At 48.1% G+C, this 23,576-nt stretch overlaps 1 long non-coding RNA gene across 2 annotated transcripts; it reads right to left on the reverse strand.

Moving 5' to 3' along the window:
• Positions 1–961: 961 nt before the first annotated feature.
• LOC137154047 (uncharacterized) lies at positions 962–23,329 on the reverse strand. 2 transcript variants are annotated; one of them, XR_010920042.1, is made up of 3 exons: positions 23,162–23,329; positions 11,613–11,715; positions 962–1,200 (listed from the first exon to the last, which is right to left on the reverse strand). It is a non-coding gene; the product is annotated as an uncharacterized lncRNA (long non-coding RNA). The 2 variants fall into 2 exon arrangements; XR_010920041.1 differs by lacking the exon at positions 11,613–11,715.
• Between the last annotated feature and the right edge of the window lie 247 nt (positions 23,330–23,576).

Consider the following 23,576-nt stretch of genomic DNA (forward strand, 5'->3'; position numbering starts at 1 on the left):
GTGTTTCGGTCTGTGACACAATCTCCCTCCGGGCTGCCAGGGCAGAATAAGCATCCAAATCCTTTGGGGTAAAATTCTGCCCTGGACGGAAGCCGCCACCACCTTAAGTTCAAGGCAATTTCATTGGCTTTGGTGCAGTTACTCCAGATGGACACTGGTGTAACTTTAGAGCAGAATTTGGCCCATCGTTATTGGGCAGTCTGAACGACAGTAATACGTGTAGTATAAAAATACACAGCTGTGTAACTGCCCTCTGTAAATAGCTGTGAGAACAGATGGCTGACTAGGATAGTGTGTGTCTAAATAATGACAATAATTTGTTCCCAGTTGTCCTATCCTAATCACGGATATTACCATTCCAAAATACACACAGCCCAGCAATGCAGTTCACCTGACTTACATTCCTGCCAAGGCTATGTAAGCAATTCACCGGCTGATTGTTTTCTCACATATGGTTCCCTGAGAAAGTTGAATAGCTTGAGACATATCAGGCTAAAATGCTATTTGCCACAAATCAGACTATTGCCTCCATGAACTCCATGTGCCCTTTACTGGGGGTTATCTGCCTGCCCAGCAGCGAGTGACACAGGCTCGCATGATCTCCAGGAGTGAGGGACTGGAGCTGGGTTTTGGATCCTGGAGTTAGCTAAAAGATATTTAAAGTGCCAAGGCCCCAATTCAGCCAAGCGGTTCAGCATATGCTTAAATGGAAGCATGTAAGCAGTACTACTAACCCTCTGTGTTGGTCCAGTCCTATCTCCCCTGCTGGGCATTCCCTGGCATGGGGGAAACTCAGTGAATGCAAAACTGTTGTAGCTGGCCCCTACCTGTCCTCCCTAGTGACCACTGGTGAAAACAGGAGCCATGGAGGAGGGCACTGTCCTCAAGCTCTCCACGGGCCGCTGCCTGCGAGCACAGATTAGATGGGGCAGGGCAGAGAGCTGCAACTGGCCAGGCGACATTCCCACCATCTGCTGCACTGACTGGGCACCAGTTGACGCAGCATTTATGGGCATGACTGCAGCTCATCTAGGCATCCCTCAGCTCGCTTTACTCTCACTCCTGGGGTCACTAGAGCAGGTCGCTGTGCCAGGGTGCGCTGCAACACCGGTGGTGCAGATCTGCTGGTATCCTGCGTAGGGACTCACGGGGCTAGCCCTTGCTGAAGCCTGTCGACCCACAGCTTCACTGCTGCAGTGCCTGAGCAAGCAAGATTAAAACTGGCTCAGTTACATCTAGATTAGCTGAAGTCACAACCCGTGATTGCAGCGCAGACATATCCACGGACTGAGGCCCGTAGCTGACTTCCCTGTTAGCTGCAGATCTGGAGCTTTGTTAGCTACAGGTCTGCTCCTGAAAGATCTCGAGCACCTCCTACTAAGTACTCTTGACTCTCAGTACTGTGTAGGTGGCAGCCAGCAGGGTAGGGCTAGCTGCCAACCCAAACTCTCCTTAGATCCTAGCAGTGGATTTCCATATGTGAGGGTGTCCCTTGTGCAGACCAGGGTGGAATAGCCCAGCAGTGGTGGTCATGGTCCTAATACCTCCCACTGCCAGAAGCTGGAAGAGGATGACAGGGGATTGATCCCGCAGTAATTTATAGAATCATAGCAGATTAGAGTTGGAAGGGACCTCAGGATGCATCTAGTCCAACCCCCTGCTCAAAGCAGAACTAACCTCAGCTAAATCATCCCAGCCAGGGCTTTGTCACGCCTCACCTTAAAAACCTGAAGGATGGAGATTCCACCACCTCCCTAGGTAACCCAGTCCAGTGCTTCACCACCCTCCTAGTGAAAAAACTTTTCCTAATATCCAATCTAAACCTCCTCCACTGCAACTTGAGACCATTCCTTCTGTCATCTGCCACCACTGAGAACAGCCTAGCTCCATCCTCCCTGGAACCCCTCTACAAGTAGTTGAAGGCTGCTATCAAATCCCCCCTCACTTGTCTCTTCTGCAGACTAAACAAGCCTAGTTCTCTCAGCCTCACCTCATAAGTCACGTGCTCCAGCCCCCTAATCATTTTTGTTGCCCTGCTCTGGACTCTCTCCAATTTGTCCACACCCTTTCTGTAGGGGGGGGCCAAAACTGGACACAATACTCTAAATGTGGCATCACCACTGCCGAATAAAGGGGAATAATCACTTCCCTCAATCTGCTGGCAATGCTCCTACTAATACAATTGCTAATTGCCCTGTTCTTTCTCTTTGGCGCTGACCATTGTCAGAGACAAGATACTGGGCTAGACGGACAAAATGGTGGACAAGGTGGGCTTGGGCATTCTTATGTACAGGCACTAGATTGGTTTAATGTCTGCTGGTTTCACCAATAGCTTAGGACAAGCTTAAGGGCTTGCTAAATTTATGTGCAGCAGAGGGAGGGATGCCTCCAAAGTGTCAGCAGATCCAAAGGCCCATCGCACTTAATACATGACTGCTCTAGGGACTCTGTAATGGGGCCAGGCACGTGCTGTGCCCTGCACCGGATGGGGGAGAGTGGGATGTGAGCGCTTCACCATACTCTATTATTTACTAAGTACATTTTTGTAGGGTCACCAAAGCAATTTCTTTGCAGAAGAAATCTCTTCCGGTTAGCAAACCTGCCTCTGGACTCATGAAGAATAGGAAAGGGCCAATAAGCCTCTGACTGTGGCTTTCCCCACGCTGTATCTGCACCCACCACTGCCTGTGGCATCTGTTCATGGCTCATCAGCCACCCATGGGAAGGGCCCTACGGAAATGTGATCCACTGACATCCCAGAAGCAGAATGTGATTCCTTGTAGACTGATGGCCTGGGAATCGGGGTCTGTGGCTCTCAAAAATGGAGAAAGCTGGGCTCCCCAGCACCCACTGACCAACCAAGCAGGAAGAACATGCCCTTAGAATAGTCCCTCTTCAAGGAAGACAGTTACCGGGTGGGATCCTTTCCAGGATGCTCACAAAATCTGTGTGAAACAGAAGCGTGTTGCTGCCTTTGTGCTGCACACTTTGAAACCCCAAAAGGAGGCATGACCAGGGCTGCTGCACTGTGTCTGTCTGACCACGGCTCCAGCTGGAACTAGTCTGGGGTGAAAGGCTGTAGCACCTGCTCTGCCAGGCTGGGGAGAGGGGGACATGGCCAGGCTGGGGTGCTCAGTTCCCAGGCTCTGATTTCTACAAGTATTTAATAATGGACTCTTCAGTCTAGCTGAGAAAGGTCTGACGTGATCCCATGGCTGGATGTTGAAGCTCTAGGCATACATTTTTCACAGCGAGAGTAATTAACCATTGGAACCATTTACCAAGAGTGGGGGTGGATTTGCCATTGCTGATTATTTTAAAGTCAAGATTGGCTGTTTTTCTAAAGGATCTGCTCTAGGATTTATTGTGGGGCAGGTCTCTGGCCTGGGCTACACAGGCGGTCAGGCTAGCTGATCACAGTGGTCCCATCTGGTCTTGGAATCTATGGATCTGCAGAGTGGTTCAAAACCCACATTCACCAAATTGTGCCTCAGTCACATGGGGGGGGAGGGGGAAACTGGGCCAGGGAACCTTCCCACCAGTCAGCATTTCATGGTTCCATGGAGCTTACGGTCAGAAGGGTCCATTGGATTCTCTCCTCTGACCTCCTGCATAACACAGACCATTGCATCTGACCCAGTTACCCCTGAATTCAGCCAATAACCCGGGTTAGAGCAAAGCTCTTCAGTCCCCAGGACACTAAACTGCCCTATACCACAGACAAAGATTAGGAGCGACTGAGGTGTCACTACCTGCTCAGATGATCCCAATGACTCCCCCCACCCCAAAGAACCTGCCAGTCTGAGCTGAGGGAAAATTCCTTCCTGACCCAGAACACAGTGATCAGTCTGACCCTGAGAATGTGAGCAAGGCACACCAGCCAGGCCTCTAGAAAGAGAATTTTCAGAGCCCTGGTCCACCACATCCAGTGTCCCCTCTCCAGCTCTGGCCCATCCCTCAGGAAGGGGAGAAAACATACAACTCAGAAGACATCTGGCCCATTCTGCATAGAGGAAAAAAAGTCCTTTCCTGGCCCCTGCAGGTGACTGGCCGAAGCCCAAGAGTCGATGAGTGTCACTGTCACAAGGCACAGCTGCACGTGTTATTAGTGTGTGGAGGGCAATGCAGGCAGTCCTGTTCTTCCCTGGCTCATGAAGGAGGGGGGTCTGCCACCTCTTCGATTAGCTCTTACAGTGATTAATCACCCTCACTGCTAAGGAAGTGCCAGTTATGTCAAGATTGAATTTTAGACTTCAAAATTGAATTCTGTTTGAATATAGAACAGAAATATCTATGGACCATGTCTGTCTTTTCTGCACTTGATAACCTTCGATGATGAGATGACTAGCTCTATGGATGTGGGAAAAGCAGTGGATGTGATATACCTTGACTTTAGCAAAGCTTTTCATATGGTCTCCCACAGTATTCTTATCAGCAAGTTAAAGAAGTATGGGTTGGATGAATGGACTATAAGACGGATAGAAAGCTGGCTAGATCATCAGGCTCAATGGGTAGTGATCAACCGCTCGATGTGTAGTTGGCAGCCAGTAACAAGTGGAGTGCTCCAGGATTGCTGCTGGGACCAGTTTTGTTCAACATCTTCATTAATGATCTGGAGGATGGAGTGGATTGCATCTTCAGCAAGTTTGCAGATGACACTAAGCTGGGGGGAGTGGTAGATATGCTGGAGGGTAAGGATAGGGTACAGAGTGACCTAGACAAATTGGAAGATTGGGCCAAAAAAAAAAAAAAAAAATCTGATGAGTTTCAACAAGGACAAGTGCAGAGTCCTGCACTTAAGAATCCCATGCACTGCTACAAACTGGGGACCAACTGGCTAGGCAGCAGTTCTGCAGAAAAGGACTTGGGGGTTACAGTGGACTAGAAGCTGGATATGAGTCAACAGTGTGCCCTTATTGTCAAAAAGGATAATAGCATATTGGGCTGCATTAGTAGGAGCATTGCCAGCAGACTAAGGGAAGTGTGTATTCCCCTCTATTTGGCTGTGGGGAGGCCTCATCTGGAGTACTGTGTCCAGTATTGGGTCCCCCCACTACAGAACGGATGTGGAAAATTTGGGAAAAAGTCCAGTGGAGGGCAACAAAAATGATTAGAGGACTGGAGCACCTGACTTATGAGGAGAGACAGAGAACTGGGCTTGTTTAGTCTGCAGAAGAGAAGAATGAGGGGGGAATTTTATAGCAACCTTTAACTACCTGAAAGGGGGTTCCAGGGAGGATGGAGCTAAGCTGTTCTCAGTGGGGTCAGATGACAAAACTAGGAGCAATGATCTCTAATTGCAAAGGGGGAGGTCTAGCTTAGATATTAGGAAAAGTTTTTTTCACTAGAAGAGTGGTGAAGCACTGGAATGGGTTACCTAGAGAGGTGGTGATATCTCCATCCTTAGAGGTTTTTAAGGCCCAGCTTGACAAAGCCCTGCCTAGGAATATTTAGTTGGGGCTGGTCCTGCTTTGAGCAGGGGGTTAGGCCAGATGACTTCCTGAAGTCCCTTCCAACCCTAATCTCCTATGATTCTATGATCTGACTTAGAGCTTTTCTTGTTCCTACTATATTTAAGAAATGGCTTCTTACTTTCCTCAGCACTGTTGAGCATTGACATTTCATTGATTCCTTTGGCTTTCCTTATCAGATGCTTACATTTTTTAATTTATATTCAGTATCATTTACATCCCCTTTTTTCCTATCCTTTATACATTGAATGTTTATGTTTTGACACTTCTGCATCTCCTTTTAACTAGGATGGCTTCTTACCCTCTGTAACTTTTTTCAGGTCTGTGGAATCATGGCTTTTAAAAGACGTTCTAGTGGATGCTCTAACAAGACCTAGAGGGCTCATGATTGAGAATCACCAGCTAACCATACTAGAAGCCTGGTGTTTCCATGCAGCTTCTCTCCCACATCATTCAAAACCTGTAAAAACACATCTAAAGTACAAAAGGGGGAAAATCCCATACTCTAGAAATCAGTGGCAAGCCCCCCATTAAGTAGGGTTTAATCCTAAATATTTTATTTAAATTCTTGCATTGTAGGCAGAGTTGACAGTGGCACGTATAGTTAAAATTGCCTAGCACATTCTATTAGAAAATCCTTCTTATAGCTTTATCACACTTTAAGTGTTTGGTCTTAAATTTCGGGGGGGGGGGGGGGGGGTGTCTGCCTAGTGCTGATTTTTTTTTTTTTTTTTTTTTTTAAACATCTCAGTTAAAGTAGATCAGCTATTTCTGGGGAAATATCAGGGGAAAATAATTTTTTTTTTTAAACATGGACAAAAGAATGTATGTTACAAGTTTTGTTGAGCAGAGAAGTCTCAGTTCACATAAGCTCAGTAGAGGCTGGTAAGAATGTGGCAGCTAAATTCTCAGAAGATTCTGCATGCACTGAGCATGCTTTGGCCCCTCCCAGTTCCCTCAAACCACCTGGACTGGACAGGTGTCACCTCCACAGAGCGACTGATCGTGTTCCATCCTGGGGCTGAGCAGGGCTTTCATTGCAATCGTTCCTCCTGGATGTTGCAGGGAGAGGGATGGCACTGAGGCCGGGGGGGGGGGGGGGGGGGGGAGAGAGACAAAGATCCAAGCAGCACTGTGGAGGAAGCCACCTGGCTGAAATGCAGAGGGGACAAGAGCCGGACCTGTCTGCTGCCAGCAAATATCTATGAATCCATGGCTAAGTGCATCTCATCCTCTCTACTGCTGGTCAACACAGAGGATGACAACCTACTACTGCTAGCAGTTACTCCATCAGTTCAAGCAGCAGAGATGTGAGTTGTGGCTGTCAAGGTTTCAAGCCCGCTGATGGCCCATGGGGTGTCAGTTTGATGCCATAGGATGGAATTTCTGTTTTTTCAGTTTATTTAAGAACCTAGGAAATTACATACAAGAAACTTATCTTTAAAGAATATTAGTAAGGTTGCAAAGTCAAGCACTCTGAAGTTAGGAAACGCCAGAATTAAGGCTCCTAGTGTGTTCCTTAATTCACTCCCTCCTCCTGTGTGCTATTATAAGACATCCTTTAAATTACATGATCACATACTATTTTTTCCCCCACAGATGCCCCTGCCTCATTGAGCGCACAGGATAGACCAACTCTGGGAGGAATCAGGGTTGTACAGTGAAGGAGGCTGGTGTTGTTTCCAGGACCCTGCCTTGTTTGTTGCAGAAGTTGGAAGGTGCATAGTGAATGAGGCGGGGCAGGCAGGGGAAAGGATGGACTTACAGATGAGGCAGCTGGATGCTGCCCTGGAGTATTGGATTGTACCCCTGCCTCTTCCATACAAAAGTCAATGAGCTAAATGCCCAGCTGCTGGAAAATAGCATCAGTCCATCAGAGTCAATGGGCCAGCTCCCTGGCTAGTGTACAGCAGCTTCCCTCTTTTGAAGTCAATGGGCTACACTCTGATGATGTAGTGTAACTTGGCATTGTGCCACAGAGGAGCTGGCCCTGTGGGTCTGTAATTATAACTGGAGATTGAACATATTGGTTATTGTATTATAGGCTTAATGAAAAAGAATAAATGCCCTCAGAAATCTGCTTCTCTCTGCCTGTCTAGTGGTTCTGTGGCTGTCCCTCCTACTCATGTTCGGGGCTCAATGAGCAGTCTGTGGCCCAGCCTCCTGGCTGAGGCAAGCAACAAGCTACAGTCTATAGCCCTGACCCTCTGGGCTGGGCAGAGCAATGAGCAGCCTTCAGCCCGAAGCTGCCAGGCTTGGGCAGACAGCAATGATAGGTTGAGAACACCTGCCTCAGACTATTTACCACTGTGGGCTGCATATACAGCTCTGTGTTACATGGGCCGCATCCACACAATATATACAATACCTCTGTGTCACATGGGCCATAGCCGTGTGCTGATTGTGGCCTGCGGGTGGTGGGTTGAGAACCATTGATCTAAGAGTTCTGACCCACTGGGCAAGACAGAGCAATGATCAGTCTTTAGCTACAGTCTTTGGGCTGGAGCAGACAGCAAACAGTCTGGGGCTCTGTCCCTCGGGCGGGGGGGGGGGGGGAGGCACAGCAATAGGGAGTCTTTAGCCTACATGAGTAGGCTGCCAGCCTCCCCTCAAAGTGGGGGTGGTGGAGGCAGCCAGGGGTAGGAGTACCTGGGCCCATCCTACTCTACTGGGTCCCAGTCCAGGGTCCTAACAGAGGCAGATGGTCCCACCACTGGGTAAGTGGGGATTCTGCTGAAACATGCTGACTCGTTTTCTGGCCACACAAACAGACTAAACTTGGGCTACTTCCTACCCCTACCTGTTTGTAGAGCTTTGTTGCTTGCTCTCAGTCTCCACGGGGTAGTCAGCAGCCAGCAGTTCCGGCAGCTCCCCTCCCTCGGGGTTGTCCTCTAGGGGCAGGGGTTGCCACATCTTGGTCCCTGATCCAGGGGCAGGCAGCAAAGCAGAGGAATCGGATTCCTTCCCTGGCTCTACAATAACTCAACTAGAGGCTCCACCTCTTATAGTTCCTGCTCTGCCCCTTGCTTCTGGCACAGGGGGTGGAGCTTGTGTGGCCCCACCCACTAGGGGGTGGAGCATGGTTCCTCCCCGTCAGGGTCAGAGGGAGGCCACATCACTACGCTCTGCCCCAGAGTTCCATTGTGATTCTGGGCAAGTCATTTAAAGCCTGATTTTTCACAGGTGGTCACTAATTTTGTGTTCCTCATTTTTTTGCCCCCAGTTTGGGGTCAGATTTGCAGAAGTGCTGAATGGTCACAGCTGCAGCTGACAGCAACAAGCACTCCACTTTGAACACAAAGTTCAAATGTGTACTGTGCAACAATCAAACTCACATTGGGCACCTGACATTAGTGGGGACTTCTTACAGTAATCTCTCTGCCCCAGCATCCCTGCTCTAAACTGGAGCTGATCCGCACTGAGCTCCAAGATGTTGTGAGGATAAATCCATTCATTGAGTGACGCACTCAGATGCCAGACTGATGAGCGCCACAGGAAAGACGATGAGAAAATGAGTAATTCTGTTTTCAGAGCAGGGTTTGAGCAGTGAGTGGTAAATAAGGCCTTGGGCCACACACTGAACGAAGAGAAGGCCAACTATTGAACAGCTGCTCATTAAGTGAGCACCGACCGCCTTGTATACTGAAAGAGACAGGGGTCCTGTGGAAGAAATAGGACATGACCATGTCATTCAAGACTGTATCACAATGAATACACACAAGGGCACTGCATTAAGGTTCCCTGGAACACCTTGATTCGAGCCCTTTCTAATTTTTGGGCGTTTGATCTGCAATCTTAATGTTCCTTTGAGGTGGTGTTTTGTGTGTAACTCATAGGAAGGACAGGATACACTGCAATTAAAAACCCTCAGTGGTCCCGTGCCTACTGATTCAGGCTCACATGGCTCAGGCTAAGGGGCTGTTTATTTGCGATGTAGACATTCAGGAGGCCAGACTCTAGGACCCTGTGATGTTGAAGGGTCCCAGAGCTCATGAGCCTGAACATCTACACCACCTGACACTTTACCTGAGCACAAAGACATCAGTGTAGTAGCAAACTCAGCGAGACCTTAACCCTAAAAAGACTGCTTGGGGCCTTTCCAGCCTTGAAAAGATTGAATTGTTCATAGAATCACAAGGCTGGAAGGGACCGCCAGGGTCATCTAGCCTAACCCCTGCCATGCTGCAGGATTTCATGACGTGCGGCACCACTGACAAGACCCGCAACCATCTTTGTTAAGCAAAGGAAATGCCCCAGAGTCTGGAAGCAGTGGGATTTACATGGGACTGAGCCATGGGCAGAGCCAGCAGCAGGATGTGCCAACTGCATTACCCCAGTACCATGCACTGGGCCAGTCCAAGAACCAACCAAGGTGATTTTCTGTCAGCAAGAGGATTCTTTGGAGCATACCCAGCATGGATTCACCTCATTGTACAGTACGTGTGCCAGGAACCACATTCTGCTGCAGAGGCGGAGACTTGCTGTGCACTTCTTTCAGTGAAGTTTTTCCCACAGTTAACGCCACCTTCCCCTCATTGGAATCCCCTGAAAGGTCACTGCTTTTGTGATGCCCCAGCTGAGAAAAGGACATTCAGACTGAGAATTCACAGCAGAGAGGAGATTCAGACTTAAGGGAAAATAGCTTCCTAATGCCCAGGCTGTTCTGGAAATTGCAACCTCGCTGTTGTCTGTCTGTCCAGCTCCCTTGGTTTATACATACTAATCTGACCCCCACCCTTAACAGTCCCACCATGATGTGAAGCAGCCTAAACCAGGTAAGCATGCACCTGTACTGCTGTGATCCTGTCTCTCCTCCCCTCCCCCTTCCCAACTGCTCAGCTCACACCATCCCTGCCACCAGAAGCCTAGGCGTCTGTGTCTGAAACACCCAGCACATCGCTCACTGCTACAAAATAATGCAAACAGGGACTGGTTTTGCAATACAGACATTTCCTTTGACTGTCTATTTGCTCTGAACTGGAGTTAAAAGCCAGCTTGCTGAGTGGCTGGAGAAAGGGACAAACTTGCTTCCCGAAGGGTCCCGTTTTCATGGAAGGACAATATAAAAGCCTGGTCATGGGGAAAACTGGCAGTGGAAACACTACACCCACAGAAAATTTGCTAAATGCCTTGAGTGAAAGAAAGAGCCAGAACTGTCTAACATCTCTACCTCAGTTTCCCCATGTAGAAAATGGATCTGATAAGGCCCTATACCTATCATGGGTGTTGTGAAGGTTAGCTGAAGTTTGTAAAGGCCTGTGAGATCATCAGAAAAAAGTTCTTCTGTCTGTGAACAATAGACTAGTTAGCCAGACTATATATTCTCTTCTAATAAATTCACGCATCTAAGGCCTTAAGCCAATCACAACATAATTCATTTAAAAGAAAATTGCTTGTATTATTTGCATAAGAATCCCCTTGGAAAGTAGGAACTAAAATCAGTTTCTTTGCTGGATTCCCTTGTTTTCTTTCCTCTTGTGTATGTGCATGATGCTATGTGGGATATAAATGCTAGGATGCAGACATCTCCATAGAAAAGGGCACTGAAGAACTTGTTTCAGAAAGAAAACCCACACGTGGAATTTAATGGAGTTTGCAAGCAGATTTTTCTAGCTGTAAAAAGAAGGTTTGGACCTGAATGTCCCTTTGAACCACAAGAAAGAAGGACAATGTTTTACCCTAAAACACTGGCTGCAACAAATCTTCACTCATTTCAGAGCCCAGCAGGCATGAGCACTTCAGGCAATAGCACTTTCATTCAGAAAACAAGCATTAAATTGGGGCACAGGAATGAAATTTCAAACATCTCATTCTGTTTCTCGCCCTCCCAGTCTTGGAAAAGCTGGTGCTGGCTGCAGCCAGGCCCCTGGCCGGAATTTTCTTTGCATGACAAAGAGGATTTCCCCTGTGACCCTGAGCTGATCCCAGAATGCCAGCTTAGAGCAAAGCAACTCCAAGCTTGGCTAAACTAATATGAAATCCACCCCCTACCTGCTCTACCTTACTTATCTGGGCCTAGCAAATGTTAAGGCTCCTACAAAGCATCAAGAAAAAAAGTCAGCCTCAGGGGTGGAGGGTCATCCTCCCTCCTGCCTGGCTTAATGCAGACATCTAAATGTTTAAAGAAAAGGCCCAGCTCACCTAATTTAATGACATGGACAGCACAGGACAACCAGCAGATCATGAAGCCTTTTATTAGGAGCACCCTCTCTCCAGAGCAGCAGGTCTGAAGAAGCTTGTCTCTCTGAAGGGAAATGCACATAGAACAGGTATGAGGTGTGGAACGTTGCACACTTTAAAACACACCCAGCTGTCCACTGGGTAGAATGGCTAAAACCCAGCAAGAGGCCTTCATTTTCAAGGCTGAAGCAATCCTGCTAAGAACTTGTAGCTAGAATTTTGATTCCTGACACGGCTGGTGTGACAGGATGCTGGTGCATTAGCAAGAGAGGACAAAAAGAAGAGAGCAAAGAAAAAGGGTTAAAACCAGTTTAGACATTCAGAAATCCATGTGGAAAAAAAGCAAAAACAAAAAACCACAACTGTTCTGTTGTCTGCATCTCAGCTCAGTTACTTTAAGAAAGTTGTGTGTCTGGGTTTTAACTTTCCATAACTGCGTGGGACTGGATGTATTTTCCAGTTACAGATTAGACCATTTTACTGTGTAGGAAGGACAAAGCCATCAGTGAAAAGCGTCCCACAGGAAATATTCAGTTTGTGGTAACCCCAACTATGTGTTTTGCAGATTTCCTTTTAGCAGCCACCATAATCTGAGAACGTAGGTGTCTCCATCCCAATGAAGACTTGAAGAAAGTGAACATGAGGAAGGGAAGGTCCTGACTTCATTATTTAACAGTTAACTTACCCTGTGGGTCTCTCTCTTCAGAATCTCTGTATGGTAGAAGAAAGAGCTGCCATGGTGTGTGAGGGGAGATAGAAGGAAACAAGTGCCTTGGTCTTGCTTACTTTTCTTTAACTGACTTAGACTGGAAAATGAGAAAGACTGCCTCTTCCCCCTCGGCCGGTCATGGCACGATGCAACGATTTAGATGGCTCTTGCAGTGGGAATCACTAGTGTCTCCTTTTTGAGATTAAGAACTAATTAAAGATGGAGTCAGGGGGTTAGTATCTTCCCACTCTAGATCATTGCTATTTTGGGTATGTATACCTAGGTATGGGGCACTGTGTAGTGAACACTGCCTGATACGGCTCCCATGGTCTGGAGTGTTCTTTTAGAACTGTCACATCTCCCGCTGTTTTATCCTGTGCCATTTAGCAAACATATTCCTGTGTATTATAGATGCAAATGGTTAGAGTTGCTCTATTGCTAACCTCAGGAGATCAAAACGCATGAGTCAGACCCCCCAAAATTATAAGAATGGCCCCCAAAATGATGGGATTTTTAAAAAAAAAGTCTATTGTTTTTTTTGTTCTGTCATTTATTGGTTGAATGCCCACTGCCCATTCCCATGGTGGGTGGGTAACAGCTTGTGTCACCCACGCTCCCAGACCTGCTGGGTAAAGGGATTCTGGCTCCTGCTGCAGGAGCTCTTACCTCACATTGGCCCATCCTCTGCCCAGCAATTAATTTTGCTCTCTAAAGTTGGGTGCTGGAGGTGGGAGGAAGAGAGTCATCTTTGTGCTCCTATTGCTCACAGAAGGGGCAGGGGAAGAGGCCAGCCTCAGCTGCTGGGCTCTGAGCTCCTTCCTCCACTCCCTCCTGTGAAAATGGCTTTTGGTTCCTGAGGGTGAAGGAGGGGAAGAGAGTAAACCCCCTTCTGCAGCAGCTGTGATTGGTTGCTTTAACCCAGGAGACGGGCATCAGGCAGGCACCCAATCAGAAGCTATTCTCAGGGCTGAGATTCTCTAGGAGGGTGGAACTTTTTGCATCATTGCCAGCCTGCTCCAGCCCGGCCAATCCCATCACTGCAAAAACATTGTGGGCGTAGCAGCACTGAGGTTGCTAATTTTTTAGCACGAGGCTTCAAAGGTGATCCTGGCAATTACAGGCTAGTAAATCTAACTTCAGCACCAAGCAAACTGGTTGAAACTACAGTAAAGTTAGCAGACACATAGATGAATGCGATTTTTGGGGGAAGAGTCAACACAGCTTTTGTCAAGGGAAATCATACCTCACCAATCTATTAGAATTCTCTGAGGAGGGGGTCAACAAACATGTGGAAAAGGGTGATCCAGTGGATATAGTGCACCTGGACTTTCTGAAAGCCTTTGATAAGATCCCTCACCAAAGGCTCTTAAGCAAAGTAAGCAGTTATGGGATAAAAAGGGAAGGTCCTGTCATGGATCAGTAATGGATTAAAAGACAGGAAACAAAGGGTAGGAATAAATGGTCAGTTTTCACTGTAGAGAGAGAGAGTTAAATAGGCTTCTGCAAGGAATCTGTACTGGGACCAGTGCTGTTCAATATGTTCCTAAATGATCTGGAAAAAGGGGTAAACAATGAGGTGGCAAAGTTTGCAGACGATATAAAATTACTCAAGATAATTCAGTCTGCTTTGGACTCAACTACAAAGGGATCTTACAAAAATAGGTGACTAAGCAATAGAATGGCAGATGAAATTCAGTGTTGATAAATGCAAAGTAATGTATGCTGGAAAACAATCTCAACTATACATATAAATGATGGGGTCTAAATTAGTTGTTACCACTCAAGAAAGATCTTGGCATCATTGTGGATAGTTTGCTGAAAACATCCACTCAATGCGTAGCAGCAGTCAAAAAATCTAACGAAATGTAAGGAACCATCAGGTAAAGGATAGATAATAAGTCAGTAAATATCAGAATGCTGCTATATAAATCCTTTAATAGTATGTACAGCTGTGTTGGCCACATCTAAAAAAGTTATTAGAATTGGAAAAAGTACAGAGAAGGCAGCAAAAATGATTAGGGGCATGGAACAGCTTCCATATAAGGAGAGATTAAAGAGATTGAAACTGTTCATTTTAGGGAAAAGATGATTAAGGGGGGATATGATGGAGGTCTATAAAATCAGGAATGGTGTGAAGAAAGTGAATAAGGAAATGTTATTTACCCTTCCCATAACACGAGAACCAGTTTACACATAGAAACATAAACATATGTTTATGCCACAACTTTATGTTGGGATGCACTTGTACTTGTCTTCTGGAATATGTTTACCTGAATACTTAGTTCTTCTTAGGAGTGTTTGTGTTCGCAATACCAGCCATGTTTTTGCCAGGTTCATGGAACTTCCAAGCAGGCATTTACTTTATGACAGGGCCTGACTTTGGTTCAGGCCTCAGGCCTTGTACCAGGGCCCATGTTTCAGGCTCTTTCTACTACACGCACTTGTGCTGGAGCTTGGGCTCTGACATCTGGCAAGAGGGGTGGGTCCCAGAGCAGAGACATCCCTGTTTGAGTGGGAGCCCATACAGGCATGATGGGGCTAAAAATACAAGATCTGGTCAGTTGACCAACCTCTGAGACTGGCTGCTACGGGTTTCTTTTTACCATGTAGACGTACCCAGAGAGATCCAAGGAGGGGAAGCAATGTGCCCCGGGTCACAAAGCTGGTCAGCAGCAGAGCCTAGACGAACTCCTGTCCTGCTGGTCAGCTTGGTGCCCCACCCACTGGGCTGGGCTGCCTCCCTTGCTAGAAAACTGTCTTGCTCTGCTTACTAGCCATGTCCCAGCTCTCACCCAGCTGCTCATGTGATTGGCTCTGGTTCTGCTGATATGGGACTGCAGGGAGAAGGGCCAGGAGCGTTAAATCAGGTATATCTGAGCAATACGAGAGTTTGCTCTTTGTTCTGAGAGATACATGTTAGATGGGGGTAAGGAAGTACACTTCCCTCTTGGTGGGCAGAGGCATAACCTCTTGGGGGATCTGGGAACAAGTTGGCTGAAATCTGGGTAAGCTTAGAGGCGACCTTGTCTGAGAAGAGGGTGACTGCACCTCTGCGTGGTGAGCAGCAGCTGTGGCAGGCTCTCAGAATCCCAGGCCCTTGGGGATCTGGGAATTGTGTCTGAGGACAGGAGAAAGACAGGAGTGAGAGCAGGATAGGGATTCCCTGCAGGTCGGGAGGGGGGCCTCTTCCGGAGTTACATTGAAACCAGCTTCAAGTCATCCTCTCCCCCGCTGAGACCCTGAGGGAGTGCATGGACACTAATCAAGGGTGTTCTGTGCAGCCTCAGGAGAACCTCAGTGGAGCCAACACCCCCACTCCAGCACCAGCCTTCAGCCTAGCCAGAACAGCAGAGTGGGCACCGGGGGGTGGGGAACCCCCTTCGGCATCATTAACAGCAAGAGGCCCTTTTCTGCTCACCTGCTGTCACCCAGCTGAGATCACACCAGTGGAGCTGGGGCTCGGCAGAGCTATGTAATGAATGACATGGGACAGGCTGGCCCCAGAGCCACGTGTGGACGTGTCCTCTCTGCATGCAAAAAGGGAGGGGTTCAAACCTCTCCACAGCACTGCTCCCAGCCCGTGCCAAAGCTCCCGCCAGTGTAGTGGGGCAGAGCCTGGGCCAGCGGGGAGCAACGGGTGGGCCAGGAGTAGGGCTGTAATGGTAACACTTCTTTCCCCTGAAGCCTAGGCAACAAACAAATACAGGCTGAGACTGGGATCCCAAGAGGTGACAAAAACAGGTGGCATTAAGCGACCCTCATGAGCCATTGACCAGCAGGAGAATTATAAATCTCGTGTTTACAATACTTAGGAGGCAGTTGTGCAAGCACCACGTAATGGGGATTGCTCAACTCTGTGAGTCAGCAAGGCCCACCAGGACATGCCTGGGCCAGTGTCTTCCCTGGGACATGGACTGAGGGTATAAAATAAGGGACAGTGAGACCAGGGGGATCACCTCTGTCCTCCCCCACCTGTGCTGAAAACAAGAACTGTGGAAAGACAGACTTTGAACTGGGGAGATTAGTCTTAGATGGAGAAGGAAATTCAGCCTCTATATTAAGAGCTGTAACCTCCCTGCAATATCCAGTAAGATGAGAAAAGCTGTTTGATTCAAGTCTTGCTTAGTCTGAAAGTTTAAGATTTAGAATGCCTGTTTACTTTTTATTTTCTTAGGTAACTATCTGACCTTTACGCCTACCACTTATCACTTAAAATCTATCTTTCTATAGTTAAACTTATTTGAATTTTTTTTATCCTTACCAGTGAGAGTTTGTCTAAAGTGCTTGGGAAATCTGTTAAGATTACAGAGACTGGTGCATGTCCACTGTCCTTTGATGAAGTGGCGAGTTAATGAATGAGCTTGCATTATTCAGGAAGTCTTGAGCAGTGCAAGATAGTACATTTCTGGGGTGCAAGGCTGGGGGGATTTGCTGGTATCTCCCTCTGTACAGTTCATGAGTGGTTTGAAGAGCATTCATGCTATTTAGCTGGCTGTGTCCCTGCATGCTGGTGGCTGAGTGATAATGGCGCCTAGAGGGACTTGCTGCTTGTCACTAGCAAAGCATTGTGAGGGACAGCCCAGGCTGGAGGGTTAAGGGTGCACAGCAGTACCCTGGCCCCGGTTCACTAGGGATCCTGTCACAATTTACCACTAGTTATTGGACACAAAGGCTATTTCCTCTCTTCCCTCATGTGACTCATTACCCACTTCTGAAATATCAGTACTTTTGCAAATAAAAAGAACAGTTACAAAAATAGTTCCATGGGAAAGTGAAGAGGGCAAATGCCAGCAGTCTGTATATTTATTTGATGATACACAAAGCAAGCATCTGCTGGTTTGTTCTGCCTTACAAATCATTTAATAATTTAAAGAAATCACTTTTCAGTCGCCTCTGTAATGTCAATGGGAAACAAAAACAGCCAGCTGAGCCCAGTAGGCCTCCAGAGCTAGGGTAATGAGGGAAACAGATGGACCTTCTGGACACATAGAATTGGTGCCAATCATCAGCAGAGTCTATAGGACTGGGAGCTGCCTAGCCATCCATTGCTGCTCAGTCTCCATGACTCTGTAGCAGCGACCTGTTGCGACTAGATTCTCCTCTTGCTTTCACCGGTGTCAAAGTAACTTCAATGAAGACAATGGGCCAGATTCCCAGCTGACAAACTGGCAACACTGAGGAGCTACACTGATAGATTTGGCTCACCAGGGCTATTGCTATCATCAGGGCAGCACTTGGCCTCAAATGAGCATTGTAGCTAACTCAGCCCTTGCCCTCCAGCCTGGCCTACACACAGAAATTACTCCAGTTCCCCTCTCTCAGGCAGGGAGGGGACATATGTACATTTGTTTAAGAGTGGCTGATACCACTTTGGTTTAGCTTAGTAATAAAACGGTGAAGGGGGCTCCACCAATTTAACTCGATAGATTTAGAAACCAGCTGAGTTAAATTGTGCCAGTTCCTATATGTTAAGCAGATGCCTGTGCATTCAGCCAAGTCCACTTCAAAGTTAATGGCCTCATCCCAAAATTGCTCCTATTCTATATAGGTTCTTATACTGCATTTATCACCATAGTATCTGAGTGCCTTCCGATTGGCCACAGAACAATGCGAGTACTGTCACATTTCTTTCCCTCATCGTCTCCCCATGGGAGAAGCATGTTTAGTGGAGTGTCTTGTTTGGGTAGGGTTTTAGGTTTTGTTTTTTCAATATAAACATTGCACTGTATTTATGTTAGAGAAGGCAGGTCAAAGACATGTGCTGTGCACTTGGAGCAGAAAGTGGGGAGGTTTGGGAAAATCCTTAGTTCCTTTCACACTAAAAGGTTTGGCTGGTTTAGTTATCCCAGCAAAACCTCCTAATGCAGAGAAAGTCTGTGTGACAAATGTATAATAAATGGGAGGTGATAAAATGATGAAAGAGCATACATTAGAGAAAAGTAGTCATATAAAAGCCTGAGTCAGGGTATTCTAGGCTGTGAATGTTCGTTTCATTGTCATAACCTCCAGCAGAACTCCACCCTCGCCACCATGGATGTCACCTCCCCATACACCAGCCTTCCTCACAAGGACAGCACAGCTGCTGGCCTCAAATATCTACAAGACATTGGGGTGGATATCTGAGGGTTGTCCAAACACATCGCTGAACTCATCCATTTCATCCTCACCCATCACAATTTTACATTCAATAAACGCTTTGTCCAAACCATGGAAACAGCCCTGCGTACTAGGATGGCTTCCCACTAGGCCACTCTCTTCATGGGCCACCTCAAGGAAGAATTTCTGGGTAAATGCACCACCAAACCAATGATAGACCGGAGAGACATTATCAACCTCTGGACAGACGACCTGAACTCCCTCAGATTTCCACCACAGCTTCGCCAACCACCACCCATCTCTCTCTAGAACACTCCTGCACCAGCATCCACTTTCTGGACACCACGATTAGCTGTCTGTAGGGTTTCATTGCTGAAGCTGGATACCTGTGAATCACCACACCTACCATCACAGATCTAGTAACCATCCCAAACACACCATGAAATATGTTATCTACAGCCAGGCACTCGTGATACTACAGAATATGTTTCTAGAAGGAATTTAGGCTATACACTTTACCACACTTAAAAAAAAAAAAAAAAAAAAAAAAAAAAAAGCCTTCACCAATCAAGGATATTCCACCAGAGAAGTAGATCATATAATGGAATGGGCCACCCAGTTACCCCAAGAGCCCCTTCTTCAGTACAGGAATAAACCCACACACTTCATGTCATCACCAAACGTCATCACAAAAGGCAAACACAACAGACATTAGGAGCAAATGGCTCCAGAGGCTAAGCATGGAAACTATCATGTAACCTGAACTGTAACAGGCACTGCCCCTCCCATTGCAATTCCAGAACTTACAGTTGTTTCACCTGCCAGCCAGGCTTTCCAAGTCTGGACTCTGGAGGCACTCAGGGACCCAAATGCTGAATGTTGCTCACGTCGTGACACTCAGGGCCCAGATCAATCCCCTGGATGTAGTGGTGGACAGTAAGAATTGAGAGCGGTGTGCTCATCAGAACCGCTTGGATTATCCAAGAAGTTTTCCTGGAAGTGTTTTTCCAGGCACAGATTGTGCTACTAAGATGCAGCATAGCATCCTAACATGCTGCCTGAGTACTGGGCTGGCTGTCTCTAGCCTTCAGCAGAGCTAGTAGCAATATGGCAGCACAACTAATAGAACTGGGGAGTAGGGGACAGAAGAGTTGGATGCAGGCTCTAGGGATCCTACTACTGGTGTCCAGCACCGGCATGATTCTAGAACCAGTTCCAAGTTTACTGGAGGCACACAAAAGCAGCGCCTCATTTCACATACAGCTGGCCCGGAAGTCTTTATTCAGGCAGAACACGAACAAGTTGTTAAGATTACAGCAGCTTTACATGGATTAGGCAGAGACAGGCACTATGTTTAGTGAGAAGGAAATTGATCCCACATGTTTGTAATGTACAAGGGAGTGGGGGAAGGATGGATCAGCTGGGCCTCAAGGGAAGGAGACTGGGATGTTCTGGATGGCATGGTCTACCAACCTCTCCCTGCCAGCTTGGCTATCAGATTTCTCTGAGAGCATCAGAAGGACTCCATAGATGTGGGGGCCAATGCCATGCAGAAATTCACCACTGGGTGTGAGCAGCTTGGAACCTGGAATCTCCCCCGATCATGGCCAAGGATTTTGATTTTGGTGGAGCAATGCCAGTGTCAGAATGGAGCACTGTGGCCGTGGATCTGGCCAAAGACTCCATGGCACTGCAGCACTTCTAGGGCAGGAGAACATGGCAAAGAGACATCCCCCTTTCCTCCTTTGGTGAGAGGTGGATGGATATCGGTCATGACCCAGGAGGCGCACAGTGCAGCGTTACAGGCCCAGGGTCAGCCCGTTCCTCCTAGCAACGGCAAAGTAGGAAACAGCCCTCTAGAGGCTACTGACCCCATCCCCAGAGCACCTGGGGCTGCCTTGTTAAGGCAGGTGACAATAATAGAAGGGGGAAAAAACCTCTCCCCAGAGTAAGGGATGGACAACAATATGGCTTCATTGGCTAAGCCGGTGAAAAGAGACCAGGAGATCAGTCTTATTTCACTCGCTATTCCTCTCTGTACTGGCACTGAACCGAGCACCATCTGTCAGCTCGCTGGCAGGAAATGCTGCTGCTGACATGTCCACCTGACAAAGGGTCTGGTGGGTTTGAGTGCTAGGGAAGAAATGTTTAACTAAAATACCCACCCTGAGCGTGTCATGCCTGTGCTTAACTCTGAGGAGAGCCCGTGAAGCCCAGACCACAAACGTGCTCACCACTCAGCCTACATGCATGGTTCAGCAGAGTTAGGACCTTGTGACAAAGCAGCTACTGCTACTGCTGCTGGGTGTGGCATTGCAGCAACTATGCCTCAGTTTCTCCCATTGTCCTGTGGCCTATTCTAGCCATAGGCATATCAGGCTCTCCAGCCAAACCACTTAATGAAGTCCAGCACCTTAGCCAGTCACCATTTCTTTCATCAAAACCCAGCAGAAACACACACACACCAACCTTCAACCTGGCTGGGCTCAGACGACAGTCACGTTGGCACAGGCATGCCTCTGCTGGTGGTAGCGGGGCTTCTGGGCTGCTTGATTCCCCACTCTACAGGCTGGCACACTCCTCCCCGCTCACGGTATCAGGGCTCCCACCATAGTCAGGCTCCCGTCACCTCTGGAGAAGCCAACATGTCCTTTTCCTCTTTTGCCCCCTCAGCTTCCCAGAAGGGCAGCACATCCCAGCTCTTCCCATCGGGGTCTCCTCCCTCTAGCAGGTTTCCCCCATCTTTTTATGGAGCCAGACCCCTGCTCTTTCCCTCAGCAGGGTTTTATTCCTAATTAGGCCTGGCCCAGCCTTCAGGTGCACCCAGACTGGTTAGCTGGCCTCTCAGGCCCATGACCACCCTCCTTGATCTTGTCCCCTGCTTTGAGATAATCTCTTCTTTTCGGTAGGTCAAAATTCACACAACAATTTAACCCAAAGCAATTCTCCTATTGCAGTCACTGAAGTGAGACCAAAAGCGACATGGCCTGTGCAGGCTGCCCCATGCTCAAACAGCTGGCTTTGCCTGGTTCAGAATGACCACCCCAGGTTTTTAAACCTTCTCTGCGGAGTTTCTTTCAACGTGGCCCCTGAGTGTAGAAGATTGCCGAAAAGAGCAACAGTAGTGGTAGTTCATTGTTTCATTTATCATCCTGACTGGTTAATAAATTTGATTGGTTAATAATTAATCACACAGGGCTTTAATATCATGTGCTGCAAAGAGCTGCAGGAGATACATGAAAGAGCTACTTGCTGTGAGTATCACTGGGCTAAAGCATGGCAAGTAGGTGGTGGTGAATCTGTGTGACATGTCATGCCAGTCATTTATCATGCCCGTCTGACTGCTTCCTCAGCTCCGTGTCCAGTGATCCAGCTCACCTAAGGATTTATCTGAATAGCCCAAACCGCCAGGTAGCATCAAACAGCTGTGAGTTTGAAAATATCAGCTTGCCTCTCTCTCCCCAGCTGTGGGATACCCCCAATTACACTTGCCCCCAGCCCAGGAGAGGGACGGCTCAATGCTAGACCAGTGACAGCTTTCAAATTCAATTGTCTGTGCTCCAACATGGCTCAAAATAGGAGCTTTATCCCACTGGCCAGAGGAAATTCCCAGCTTCCTAAAGGGAGTCCACAATGCTTGCTAGCCCAGAGGGGACCAAACATGAAGGATTCTAGCACTGGGATCTTTTCGGGTCCAGAAAAGCTGTCCAGTGATTTGTAGAGGTCACTGACACGCCCTCTGAGCCCTGCACAGCTGGGCATGTGGTAACAGGCCTTGGTTCATCAGGGCACGTTGGAAGCCAATGGGACTTCCATGGGTATAGTTATGCAGTGAATCCACTGGGAGCCACACGCGTTTAAAGGCATGCCCCTGGGCCAGTGTCCTCTGGTCACAGTGAGCCACTGCGTTACCGCTCTGCATCCACAGGAGGGAGTTTTGCTGCAGCTAAGCTGTGAGCCTTTCCGGCAAACCACATCATCTGCCAGTCCAAACCCGAGACAGGTAAATACACATGCCTTTGTCCAGGGCAGATGGCTTTTATGCTCTGTCTCCCACACACTTAAATCACTTATTTCCAACATACCTCTAACTCATTCTGCACAAGCCATACATATCCCACACAGTGATTTTCAAGACCAGGGTGTCACCAGTTGACATGTGGAATGTTACATGACACTTTTGGGATAGGAATTGTGGCAATAGCATGGCTGGGGCAATGAGTGTGTCAGGCCTGCTATGAGTTACAGCATGGGGGGACCCCTGCCCATTGCACTGAGGGGCTGCCAGCAGCAGAGCTCTGCTGAATTAGGGACTGTAGAAGGAGAAGCCTGCCCCTCCATCAGTCTCAGAGGGAGGCCCTGCCCCCTTTAGGCTACTCCTGTGTGGGCAGACTGTAAGCTGGGGATTAGCTCTCTTGCAGTGCCAGCAAGCAGATTCAGGTGAGCACCAGCACCAGCTATGGCACACAGGTAAAGGTGAGCACCCTGAGGCTTCCCTGGCCTGGGCAAGGCTGACACCCCAGAGGTGGGGTGGCATAGGAAGGGGAGGGGGGCACAAGCCTTCCCGACTCCACCACATCCCAGCCCAGGGCCCTGACAGTGGCAGGGCTCCAGCTGAAACACGCTGACAAGCACTTGGGCTCAAGCACAGCCAGACTAAGGCCAGCTACCCCAGTCTACTTCCTCCACCCCTGCATCCAGGTACCTGTGGTCCAGTCGTCAGCCCCTTCCCTGGGATAAACCATGAGAGGTAGGTCCTCAGCATTGCCAGCGTCAGGCAGCTCTTTTATGTTCTCTGAGCTCCAGCTGCTGGGCAGCTCCTTAACAGGGCAGCCATTAGGCTTGAGTCCTAGCCCCTGGAAGGGGAAACATCCTTCTCCAACAGCTCTTCCCCAACTGAGCTATAGGGCCCGCCCTTTATACTTCCTGTTCCTGTCTTGGCCCCGCCTCTCTGCTTCTGCCATGGTGGGCGTGGCTTCCCTGGGCCTGCTACAGGGACCAAGGGCTTAGTTTGCATGGGAAATGGTTCCCATTATATCAATATAATTATACCTGCATGGTTGCATCGCTACAGTTATACCGGAGAGATAAGGCAGGGGAGGTCATATCTTTAATTGGAC

Source organism: Emydura macquarii, unplaced genomic scaffold, assembly GCF_026122565.2.
Source record: "Emydura macquarii macquarii isolate MOO-44397 ecotype Brisbane River unplaced genomic scaffold, CSIRO-AGI_Emac_v2 contig_1253, whole genome shotgun sequence".
NCBI classification, from domain to species: domain Eukaryota; kingdom Metazoa; phylum Chordata; order Testudines; family Chelidae; genus Emydura; species Emydura macquarii.